Below are 14,351 nucleotides of genomic sequence, written 5' to 3'. Positions count from 1 at the left end.
ACAGGAGCAATGTTGTGTCCTCACAGGGAACTGGAGACATCCAAACAGGAGACACCTGATTTTGTCGCATTCTTGCTTCTTATAAGAGTAACACAGAACAAGGGAGCGAGCGGCAGTATGATTCTAGGCAATGCATCCGCGCCAGTCGCCACCACTCTACAACGTCAATTGCAATCCACGCCGCTTCATCTATGCTTCATCGATGGATCATTTACTGCATCAAGCTGGAACTACTTCCTTGCTCTCCATCGAGTCCAGTGTAAGATAATTTCATGAAGCCTGAGTTCACATTGTAAAGTACCATGTTAGAGTGTCTCTGTCTGATCGTTTTCCGGGTTTCTTTGTGCCTTCTGTATCAGGACTTATATCAATAGTTGATACATACATATTACAACAGAATAATATTATAGTCATACTTCAAAATAGATATAATACCTAAATAAACCCATACAATGGCCTTGCGGCTTAGGATTTTTACATCCACAGCCGACCAGCTATCCAAAAGAGAAGTCGACAACGAAAAACTCGTTAAGCCCAATGTCACAAGCAACCTGGGTGCGTATATAGCCTTAATCTTCTATGCTTAACCATCATACTCATGCGCTAATTCCTTTATCTGAATTCAACAAGCAAGTTTCAGTATGAAAGATACTCAGCAAGCTCTAACACTAATCAAAATGTTCGATAGATGCGTAGGGGTAAAAAATATAGTACAAGGCTATATGACTTAGTTTTGAGTGAAAAACCATTTTTAAATGCAGTGGAATAATATATAACCCGCAAAAATCAACTTGAATCATTAATTATGGTTGTTGGCCCTGGAGAGATAAGATATATCCCTCATGTTCCCAAGTTTTAAGCTGGTCAATATGGGCCAGTTCATGGCCCCACGTGTAGTCCACTCACGCATCAAATAGTATTCCCACCATAAAGTTAATCATTGAGACCGAACCATAGCGTGTCTTTGACAGTGGACACCGTTATCCGAATATGTTTACACTCTACAGAGGTTATACACTTTACCCACACTATATGCTTCGCATCTAGCCACACGCTAATGGTGGATCGAGGATAACGAGGTCCCGTACCCACCGAGTATCACCACGATATCCATCCATGAGACATATCACTAGGAGCTTATGGTATAAAGGGTTCACATAGAATTTTCAAGGCTCACTTAGAACCCCTAGCTGGATCACGGAACTTCACTTAGATTTTCTGAGTCTTCGAGTAGATATCGGATTCAACTAATAGGGTGTGAGGCCAAGCCCTGCCCATACAGAGTATGAAATTGTACGGTGGTTGCCAGGTAAGATATAACATTAATCGACCCTTATATGACCAGGACAAATGTCTCCCAACAGGAACTCCACAAAGGTGAACCTGCTCTAAGGTAGTCCCATCTATGTGGGATAACTTACTCACCCAAACCAAAATATGTTTTCCCCACATAGGTTCCATTAACTCCAACCCATCTATTTTTACTCATACATGCACACCATCGATCACCATAACACCACACACACTTTTGTAAAAGCATGTATCCTGATTGATTGATTATCACATCTCTGAAGAGATGAAGTAATAATCCTAACAGTACTAGTATCAATACATCATCCATCATTATTATAGCAAATGATAGAGCATCTTAAGTTCGATCATGGCTTAATCAAAATAGGTCATTACTATCATAATTGTTTAAATTAATGAATATAGCATGCAAGTATAATAATCAAGTTCTATGTTCGATGTTTTAATTATATAAAACATAGGTTCAACATGATTAAGGAGTTAGAATTTGCCTTTATCGACATCTCTATATCTTTCTTAGTAATTTAGGTCTTCCAGGTTCCTCTCAAATGGGCCCTTCCCTTCAGCTCCTTCCTCATATTCTTGTACTTTTAACCTACGCGGTTTAATGATGATAAGCGCTCAATCGAATAAACCCAAATTCAGACTCAAGAGCAAAACAAAATGCAACGGACTCCAAAGCAAAGGAAGAACACCGAGGTTTAGCAATTCGGTTCTGGCATTGAGTTCTAGTGGGATGGACTCTCCAGTTATCTACTACTATGTGAATCTGAAGTATGAAGACTAAGAATGGTTATCTGGTAAAAATCAAATCAAATTATTATTCCACTTATTAGATGAACTTAAAGAGAAAACCTGATCAAACCATTATAACTACTTTTATATGATTCTACATGTTAACTAGCTATGAAGCGACTACTAGGGTTTTTTATGTTTATGCGCGTGCATGTGTGTTAATTATGTATATATGTATGTGATCATGTGTATATATACGCAAGTATACATCCACATGGTATTCTACATGTGACATAATTACTCTTCCTAGTTTAAGTTATTATTTATGATTATCTAGCATTTATACATAATTATCAGATATTTATTTATTAACTACACTGATTAAGCAACTATTTAATCCTACTAAAATTACATTTAAGCCTAAACACGATTATAATTCAATAGATGGAGTTTTCAGTCTACAAGTTCTTAATTTTTGTTTCAGTGTGTTCTTATCTAAAATGGGCAAGAAACAGAGGTGAAAGAGAAAATTAGAAATTGATGTGTAAAACTACCCTGCATATGGATAAATCCCGGTCCATTCCAATCCATTTTCTACATTGTTTCAACTATTTTCGATTTTCAGGACTTACATGGAAACATGATAAAGATGGTTCTATTGTTTTCCCGACCGTATTGTCAGTATCCCGTTTTTAATCGGACATTTCTTGTCAAAATTTCTATTTTTCCAATTAAGATCAAACTTCATAAATCACAATATAACCCACAAGCCAAGTCCACCTGACCATCCCAAACATCACCCCTATCCCAAAACTTCACCCAGACCCTAGTGACCTAGTTTTAGTCGGCTGCTAACTTGCTAATGCCGTCCAAGCTCCTGCATTTGCGTCGTCCCTAACCATAATTTTTGTGTGACTGTGTGTTGTGTTGAGTGCTGTAGCAAGTACTGTAGCACGATTTTACTATTTATAAAGTACTGTAGCACCAGATCTGAACTGTTTGCTTTTAATCTAATGGCTCAAATCCACTTGAAATCACTGACTTTACAGATGAGTGAAGTCAAAGGATCTCAGCTCATCCCTTAGGGTATTTCGATGTCGGTGCAAAAAGTTCTTGAGAAGATGCTTAGTGTGCTTGAATCAATAAAACATCCATCTAAGACTCTTAAGAGCTAAGCTTAGAAGGATGAATAACATCTTTTGATCTCTCAACACTTACTCAAGTCTAATTTTTATCTTGAACTTAAACTGTTTATTTCAGTAATGCAAATGTCAAAACCAGTGCAAATAACAGCTTTATTGCGGTGTTGTCATGTGGTAGCGAAATGGGAGAGAGATAATAGAGAAGAAGCGAGCAAGAATATTCGGAATCGCTCAAAGAGAAGAAGATTACGTGGAAACATGCAGCCCATTCCGGATGGCCAGCGAGCAAGAGAGGAGGATCGGGACTCAATTTGAGACATGACGTCAATCATGAATCGCGGAAACTGTGCAATGTTAACATCTACAGTACGTTGCAATTTCAGAGTTTCAGGTCTGAATCAAGGCCAACATTCAGTAGATATAAGCAACCATCAGAAAAATTCAACAAATTGATGCCCAATTAACGAACTAACGGAAAGAAACACTGCTTCTCCGCAAAATCTCAGTTATGAGCCAGCTTCTTGTCTATGCATGTGGTCAATAACTCGCCAACTGCTCTCATTTGTTAAGAAATTTCCCTATCTTCAATAGTTTAATGTGAAAGAATATGTAAACCATCTGATATAGGATAGGCGTGAAATCGATTCGTAGATCAACTCTAATTTAATTTAATTAATTAACTAATTATTTTAAATAAATAATCATTTAGTTAAATTAAATTAGATGGATCTACGGATACCTATGAATCGCTCCATTCCTATCCTAATATGATCGTTCCCAGCAGATGTGCCTCTACGGGTTGATCGTTGAATCAACACCACTGTCGAAAGTTGCACGGGTCCCTTTGACCGAAAGCCAGCGCTTAGTGAACATCAAGAGGACAAATCTCCGAGTAAAGGAGCTCAAGAACAAAAACATACTCACTAGAATAAACAGAAGCATATTAAATCAACATTTAACTGGTCAAGGTCAACTCTGACCCAAACATAGGAGGATTGGAGCATCCCACGGTTGTAATGATGGAGTACAAATCTGCCCTAACCATCATTCTTGCTTCCTGGTGTTATGTTCCACTACCAAACATCTACTACCACTAACCAGGGCCCTAAAAGTCAAGAGATTCCGATAGAGATGAAGCAAGACCAGGCTAAATCAATCCTAGTTTGTTTTTTTTAACCGAATTACTACGGGCAATTACGCCAGCCTGAACAAGATATTGAATCAGCGAGCACGGGTCGAGTTACAACTTGAGAAGTTACATCACAAGGAAAACCGGAGAAGAAACAGAGATAAAAAAGAACAGGGTTATAACCACATGGGAAACAAATTGATGCCAATACAATCCAAGGGAACAAATTTATGGGCATCACCTGCTCAAAACGCCCAGAGATTCAGATCATCAGCAACCCTACCAAGCACATCTTGATTTATCTCATCCTCATGCCGAAACACCTTGATTTCAGTTATTAATGGATTGTATTTAATAAGGACTCTTCTTTTAATATTTTAATCCGAACATTATTTTTTTGTTAATTGTGTTTATCAATGACTCTTTATTTAATTATTTTGCCTCAAATTCGTATGGAAATCAAATTGCTAGTTTTGTTTAACTTTTATTCCGAAATTCACTTATTATTGGATCGAGTTTGATATGAACTCCTCTATTTTTTGTATTTTTCATCCGAATTTAGTTGTTTATGAATTGTTCGACATGGTTATTCCTGGATTGTATTTGATATGTAATTCTATTTCAATATCCCGGGAATATGTTCACACCCATCCTTTACGGCATGCGAAACTGAAAAGAACTCTAATATTTGGTTACTGATCTTTGTGAAAAATCAACGGTGCAGATCTTATTATTTTTCTCCTATTATCAAGATAATTTCTAGCCCTTTGAGAGCGATTGCAACAGATAGATTCCAGCCTGTGTTTATTGAAGCACTTACAGGAGCAATGTTGTGTCCTCACAGGGAACTGGAGACATCCAAACAGGAGACACCTGATTTTGTCGCATTCTTGCTTCTTATAAGAGTAACACAGAACAAGGGAGCGAGCGGCAGTATGATTCTAGGCAATGCATCCGCGCCAGTCGCCACCACTCTACAACGTCAATTGCAATCCACGCCGCTTCATCTATGCTTCATCGATGGATCATTTACTGCATCAAGCTGGAACTACTTCCTTGCTCTCCATCGAGTCCAGTGTAAGATAATTTCATGAAGCCTGAGTTCACATTGTAAAGTACCATGTTAGAGTGTCTCTGTCTGATCGTTTTCCGGGTTTCTTTGTGCCTTCTGTATCAGGACTTATATCAATAGTTGATACATACATATTACAACAGAATAATATTATAGTCATACTTCGAAATAGATATAATACCTAAATAAACCCATACAATGGCCTTGCGGCTTAGGATTTTTACATCCACAGCCGACCAGCTATCCAAAAGAGAAGTCGACAACGAAAAACTCGTTAAGCCCAATGTCACAAGCAACCTGGGTGCGTATATAGCCTTAATCTTCTATGCTTAACCATCATACTCATGCGCTAATTCCTTTATCTGAATTCAACAAGCAAGTTTCAGTATGAAAGATACTCAGCAAGCTCTAACACTAATCAAAATGTTCGATAGATGCGTAGGGGTAAAAAATATAGTACAAGGCTATATGACTTAGTTTTGAGTGAAAAACCATTTTTAAATGCAGTGGAATAATATATAACCCGCAAAAATCAACTTGAATCATTAATTATGGTTGTTGGCCCTGGAGAGATAAGATATATCCCTCATGTTCCCAAGTTTTAAGCTGGTCAATATGGGCCAGTTCATGGCCCCACGTGTAGTCCACTCACGCATCAAATAGTATTCCCACCATAAAGTTAATCATTGAGACCGAACCATAGCGTGTCTTTGACAGTGGACACCGTTATCCGAATATGTTTACACTCTACAGAGGTTATACACTTTACCCACACTATATGCTTCGCATCTAGCCACACGCTAATGGTGGATCGAGGATAACGAGGTCCCGTACCCACCGAGTATCACCACGATATCCATCCATGAGACATATCACTAGGAGCTTATGGTATAAAGGGTTCACATAGAATTTTCAAGGCTCACTTAGAACCCCTAGCTGGATCACGGAACTTCACTTAGATTTTCTGAGTCTTCGAGTAGATATCGGATTCAACTAATAGGGTGTGAGGCCAAGCCCTGCCCATACAGAGTATGAAATTGTACGGTGGTTGCCAGGTAAGATATAACATTAATCGACCCTTATATGACCAGGACAAATGTCTCCCAACAGGAACTCCACAAAGGTGAACCTGCTCTAAGGTAGTCCCATCTATGTGGGATAACTTACTCACCCAAACCAAAATATGTTTTCCCCACATAGGTTCCATTAACTCCAACCCATCTATTTTTACTCATACATGCACACCATCGATCACCATAACACCACACACACTTTTGTAAAAGCATGTATCCTGATTGATTGATTATCACATCTCTGAAGAGATGAAGTAATAATCCTAACAGTACTAGTATCAATACATCATCCATCATTATTATAGCAAATGATAGAGCATCTTAAGTTCGATCATGGCTTAATCAAAATAGGTCATTACTATCATAATTGTTTAAATTAATGAATATAGCATGCAAGTATAATAATCAAGTTCTATGTTCGATGTTTTAATTATATAAAACATAGGTTCAACATGATTAAGGAGTTAGAATTTGCCTTTATCGACATCTCTATATCTTTCTTAGTAATTTAGGTCTTCCAGGTTCCTCTCAAATGGGCCCTTCCCTTCAGCTCCTTCCTCATATTCTTGTACTTTTAACCTACGCGGTTTAATGATGATAAGCGCTCAATCGAATAAACCCAAATTCAGACTCAAGAGCAAAACAAAATGCAACGGACTCCAAAGCAAAGGAAGAACACCGAGGTTTAGCAATTCGGTTCTGGCATTGAGTTCTAGTGGGATGGACTCTCCAGTTATCTACTACTATGTGAATCTGAAGTATGAAGACTAAGAATGGTTATCTGGTAAAAATCAAATCAAATTATTATTCCACTTATTAGATGAACTTAAAGAGAAAACCTGATCAAACCATTATAACTACTTTTATATGATTCTACATGTTAACTAGCTATGAAGCGACTACTAGGGTTTTTTATGTTTATGCGCGTGCATGTGTGTTAATTATGTATATATGTATGTGATCATGTGTATATATACGCAAGTATACATCCACATGGTATTCTACATGTGACATAATTACTCTTCCTAGTTTAAGTTATTATTTATGATTATCTAGCATTTATACATAATTATCAGATATTTATTTATTAACTACACTGATTAAGCAACTATTTAATCCTACTAAAATTACATTTAAGCCTAAACACGATTATAATTCAATAGATGGAGTTTTCAGTCTACAAGTTCTTAATTTTTGTTTCAGTGTGTTCTTATCTAAAATGGGCAAGAAACAGAGGTGAAAGAGAAAATTAGAAATTGATGTGTAAAACTACCCTGCATATGGATAAATCCCGGTCCATTCCAATCCATTTTCTACATTGTTTCAACTATTTTCGATTTTCAGGACTTACATGGAAACATGATAAAGATGGTTCTATTGTTTTCCCGACCGTATTGTCAGTATCCCGTTTTTAATCGGACATTTCTTGTCAAAATTTCTATTTTTCCAATTAAGATCAAACTTCATAAATCACAATATAACCCACAAGCCAAGTCCACCTGACCATCCCAAACATCACCCCTATCCCAAAACTTCACCCAGACCCTAGTGACCTAGTTTTAGTCGGCTGCTAACTTGCTAATGCCGTCCAAGCTCCTGCATTTGCGTCGTCCCTAACCATAATTTTTGTGTGACTGTGTGTTGTGTTGAGTGCTAAAGGTACAAAAAGATGATTATTTTTCAGTTGAGACTTATATTATTACGTGATCTATCTGTGTACAGTATGAATTATTTTTGTTGGTAGAGAGTTTTTCCTACTGTTTCAATCTGTTTTCATCCCTAACCCTGCATGCACTACCTAACGGGAGCGCATGCTCTGAATGATCATGTAATTGATCATAGCAGATCTGCAATAAAGAGACACGATGTGTTTTTGTGATCCTCATCTCTTACCTTTCTGATCCGCATTGCAAACTTTTTGATGCATTGTAGGCATTCCAACAAAGATCTATTAAAGGTACAAAGAACTCATAGCTCTAGCATCTCCCTTATACAATACTCAAAAGGCGATTTTGCCCGAGTTCTCTGTCTTCGGCCTGATCTGGCCCCTCCTGTCCTTCTCTGGCTTCCGGTCGGCGATGGTGAGGCGAGGGACCCATTCCCCTTATAGCTATAGTGTTTTAGTTTAGTTCTGCTAATAGTAGAAGCTTTGCCGGCTGTTGTTCATCGTCGTTGATCTCTACAAGGTGATTTGTCCTTCAGGTGTTGGTTTCCCCATGTCGACGGTGTGGTGTGGGGATTTTGGCATCCTCCGCTTCTTCTCCGGTGATGGCGTCTTCCTTGGCGTTAATTCAGGTTTGAAGAGGCCGAGGTGCGTTCTTTCTACTCTATTAGCGATTAGGGTGGAAGATCTGCTCCCTTGCTTCGAGTTCCTTTAGTTGGGTCGTCGTTGCTTCCTTCGAGGTTGTCCAAGGCAGTGCCATATTCATTTTCCAAGTTGTCGACTTCGTAGGCGGCAGAGGATCTTTCATCCGGGCTATTGACTTTGTTGGTAGCACCAGTTTCTTGCCTGCCTAAGGCACTGAGGATGACAGCCGATGCGTGCGAGAGGGAGATGTTTTGCGGCTAAACAAAGTTTGATATCTCCTTGGGATTCTTGGTTGTGGCTTCTGAATCATAGCGTAGACGTCTCTTCTCCCCATCTCTAGCGAGGTGGCGGGCGGCGTAGGGATTGAGTGATGATACTCCTGGAAGAGTGATTCTGGATCTAATTGTAATTTTTATCCTTTTCAAGGTGAGTTATGTAAAACAGGGGTGTTGTACTGTACTCCTATAATATAATCGGGCTTCCAGCTCCTTCCGGGAAAAAAAAAACAAAGATCTATTAATTCTTGTCCACTGGACTTTCTGAACCTCACCACAGGATCACCATGAAGGAACGGATCGAGCCACGGACACAAAGTAAATTTTTCCTGACCACTTATAAGTAGTCAACAGTCTAGTCAGTTGCACATTAATCCTGATATTGAAACTCCAGATGCATTTTCTCTGCAACAACAGTGACGGATTATTTCTTGTCAACAAATACAGTATTTCTGAAATTTTTGGATGGCAATCCCAGTTACAAGAACAAACCGCTGAAAAGAGAGAGTCCTCTCAGCTCGATGGCTCCGTTTCTCATTGTGCTCTACCGCACGCATGCAAATCGATCACTTGTTCAGAAGTAGCCGAAGGACACGTTGGACCTGTCGAACTCGAAGGAGAGGATCTTGGCGGTGACAATGGTGTTGTCTTGGTCGTTGTACTGCACAGTGCACAACAACCCAGACGACGCCGTCTGATCTGTTCTCGACACTCCTAGTAATCCAGGCAGAGGCAGCTCGCATTCGCTAGCTGCTTGTAAATCCTGGCGCTCTCATAGACATCAAATCTCAGCTCGTCAAGCTTACTAGACTTAACCTTGCGAACCGAGCTATACCCGCCAGCGTTCTTCGTTTTTCACGGACGCGGATGCGCTCGCAGGGTTTTTCCGTGTTAGCGGTAGCATGTACATATGTGTATTTGCATAAAAAAATCTTACTAGACTTAACCTTTATATGCTATGTTATAAATAAAGCATGATACCATCTACCACGAGATATGATTTTTATATGAAAAATTCTTATAGAAAAAAAATCATGTGCGTCAATCGGTAATCTTCATACTATTAATGATATATATAGTACAGGAAATTACAATAAGCATCTCAACTCCACTTACAGCTTTCAAGATATATTTATATGGGTGGACACATGTGACTCGAGTCTAATATGGACTATTATGAAACATAGGCCGAAGGCATCTCTTATATGACCTAACAAGAATTCGAATCACAATCCAACAAACTTCATCTTAAGATGAATTCCATCTTATAGCAAATAAAGAATCATCAATGAACTCTCTTAAATAATAAATATTACTGATACTAAAAGTCTTTAGAACTCATACTGTAACACAAACTAAACTTGAGTATAACCCAAATTTAGTAGCAGGAACTGACTTTATCATTATATAAGCAGAATTACCATGAATGCTTATTTTGAATATTTTAATATCATATTGAGCAATAGTATCTTGAATATAATGATATCTCACATCAATGAGCTTTGTTTCTCATGAAACATCTGATCTTTTGTAAGACAAATAATACTTTGACTATCACAGAAAATATCAACATAAGAATTATTTCAACAAAGCTCAGTGTACAGGCCTCTCAGTCAAACATCTTCTTTGCATGCTTTATAAATAGTTATATATCCAGCTTCAGTAGTTAATAAAGCAACAATAGCCTGTAAATATATTTTTCAACTAACAACATAACCACATATGGTGAAAATATAACCTGTCAGAGACCCCATCTTATCCAAATCATTAATATAATCTGAGTTAACATAATCAACAAGTCCATCTCTAGATTTCACAAACTGCAAACAAGTATTAGAAGCGCCACATAGATATATAAAAATCCATTGAACAACTTTCTAATGCTCTTTGCAAGGATTAGTTATGAATCTACTAACAACACTCAACGTATAAGATAAATCAGAATAAGAGCATACCATGATATACATAAGTGAACCAACTACATTTGAATATGAAATTTTAAACATGTCCTCAATATCATCTGAATCAGGACATAAAGATGAATATAATTTGAAATAAGATGCTAATGGAGTACTCACTAATTTTACATCATGCATATTAAAACCACGAAGGACCTTATCAATATAGCCTTATTGACTAAGATATAACTTGTCAGCTTTCCTATCTCTAATGATCTTCATGCCAAGAATTTTTTTTGCTGCACCTAAATCCTTCATCTCAAATTCATTACTCAAATATGATTTCAATTTGGCTATTTTTGATTTATCCTTTACAACAATTAACATATCATCGACATAGATAAATAAATAAATAGTCGAACTATTAACAATCTTTAAATAGACACATCTATTATAATCTGAACACTTAAAACTATTAGAGAGCATAAAGGAGTCAAATCTCCTGTACCACTATTTAGGGGATTGCTTCAAGCCATAAAGAGATTTCGTTTAGGGGATTGCTTCAAGCCATAAATAGATTTCTTTAATTTACAAATAAGGTCTTATTTTTCAGGAATAACAAAACTTTCAGATTGATCTATATAAATATCTCCATCTAACTTCCCATGTAAGAATGTAGTTTTAACATTTAATTACTCAAGTTCATAATTACGTATAGTAACAATACTGAGTAAAGTGCGAATAGAACTATGCTTCATAACAGAGGAGAAAACATCATTATAATCAATACCTGAAGTCTGGCTATAACCCTTTGCAACCAACCTTGTTTTATACCTTACTACTTTATTAGGAGAAATACCCTCATTTCTTTTTAAAATCCACTTGCCACGAACATGATCCTTCTCTTTTGGCAATTTGACTAAATCCTATATATCATTCTTTTCCAGTGACTCCATTTTGCATTGCAGTCATCTAATTATTGCAATTAGTAGAAGTAATAGCCTCATTATAATTAGAAAGTTCTGCATTTCTTTCAACTTCTTCTACACAACTTAGAGCATAAGCAACAATATTACACTCCTCAATTAACCTCTTGGGTGGATTAATTTTCCTTCTAAGCCTATCAACTGTAATAGAATGTTGTGGAGGCTGCATAATAGGAGAAGAAGATGGAATACTAGATTAATTATGATCAATAAATAAATTTCCAGCAACAGGTGCACCTTGTACAACAGTATCTGGTGTACTTTCTGCATTAACAAAATACTTCACCTGCATGCTAGAACTTTGCTAATTTTGAATAGGAGCATTAGACAACATAGCAGATTCATTAAAGACAACATTCCCATTAATCACCACCATTTGTATTGCAAGATTCCACAATTTATAATCTTTAACATCAGATTTATAACCAGAAAAGATGCACTCAACAGCTCTAGGATCCAATTTACCATTATCAACGTGAGTATAAGCACAACAACCGATAACTCTCAATTCTGAATAATTAGCTGGAGAACCAGATGTAGTGAAAATAGCCCTATTAGGGTATGATTGTGATTTTGGTGATTAATGATAATATAGTCATTGGGACTAACATGTTTGCCAAGAATATATATTAGTAAGTCCATTAGATGCGATACATGAAGAAGCCACCGACGTAATGACAAAGTTTGATTGAATTGGAAAAAGTCCCAGGAGAAATAACTTCACCTGATGGTCCGGTGTTCACATGGTTGAACACACCGGAGCATTTTCACCAGAGAATGTTGCAGCTGTTGAAGATCAAAGATCAACACGCCCGAAGGTCCGGTGATTAAGAAAAGTGCACCAGAGAATACACCGGATGCCTCTCCACTGGCACTCTTAGGTGACACCAAAATAGCATAGTGGTCAAAGGAGGATGTAATAATATCATCGACATGGCAGTCATCAAAATAGTTGTAAAAAATCACCATTTGCCACTGCTCGATCAAGATGCACCCTCACATTGTCATTGCCTTCTTGTCTGTTGTTCTGTGTGAATTTTGGTCCCGAGAAACCCAAGTCAATGAGATCACAATCCTCCATGCATTCCTTAAATAGCTTCATCTATTGTTCACCTCTTTGTACTCTGCGCAAGTGTTCATCACTGGTTAAGGCTTCATTGAAATCACTTGAGCATATCCAGGGCCCTGACCACTACGCCTGAATAAAACCAAGGTGGTCCCAGAATTTGTAGTGTAATTCTATTTTAGGCTCCCCATAAACAAAAGTAGATCTCCATAGGTGTCCACCTTCTGACTTTATTAGCACGTTTATGATACTTGATGTGTAGAAACTTCCTCCACCTAAAACAAAGCCAGACCACCACTGTTCCCCAAACTGTTAACTGTAAAACATCCATAAAAACCAAGAGACCAACAAAAATTCCTGACCTTATTATCCCTCATTTTAGTTTCTGATAAGAATAGGAGGGAGGGACGGTAATGCTTCACCAAATGGTGAAGCTCGCCAATAAACCACGACAGTTCCAACATAAAAGTTTCATGGCTCTCGGCAAGGCTGGGAGCCGGCCACCGCCGATTGCAAACAAGAAGGATTTCCTCCCTTCTTTTGCTTCTTTTGCCATCTCCATTTCTACCTCATCTAATTCAGCAATAGCCATATCAATAGCAGAATTAGCATTAGATGATATCATTGCCTGAGCCACCACTAATGCCATTTCCATAGGGTCATTCCTTCAGCGCCCTTCAAAGCTAAGGCCTTACTTGCATATTTTTGTGTGCTTCGCACTTGCTTTTTTTTTTACCTATGTTTGATACATTGGGGATTTTGTCATTGGCAGGTTCCTTTCTCGCAGTTTGTAAAGTCTTGGATCTTATTCTAGTAGACAGGCCTGGGCCCTTATCGTTCATATCTTTGTTTGAATCTGTATCATCATGCCCCTTTCCATCATTAGAACCTACAATTTTGTGTCCTGAATCGGAAGCACTCTTTGTCTGATCATTCAAGGATTTGAATTTAGAACCTCTTGACATTGAATCCGTCCAACTAGCTGAACCACCACTCTTCCCTACTGACACCAAACTTTGCCCATTCCTATCAGCAGTAACTTTCTTCTTTCTGTCATCCGGGACTCTCAGATTAGCACCATGAAATAGCAAACCTTCTCCATCTCGCTCACCTGGTGTAGGACACTCAATAGATGATTGTCCAATCATTCCACACGAATAAGAGTACATTGGTAATTTCTTATACCTTATCTCGTACCACTCCTTGGCTTGTCTTTTGATTAAGAAAATTGATACACCTCTATGAAGTGGCTTTGTTATATCAATTTTCACTTTTGCTTTGAGATAAGCACCCAGGCTCTACCCTGAGCATCTACTTCTAATATGTCTACAAACCCCAACTTCCCCGCTATCTTGA

This window comes from Phragmites australis, chromosome 1, assembly GCF_958298935.1.
Source record: "Phragmites australis chromosome 1, lpPhrAust1.1, whole genome shotgun sequence".
Classification (NCBI taxonomy): Eukaryota; Viridiplantae; Streptophyta; class Magnoliopsida; order Poales; family Poaceae; genus Phragmites; species Phragmites australis.
This window is presented reverse-complemented; position numbering follows the sequence as displayed.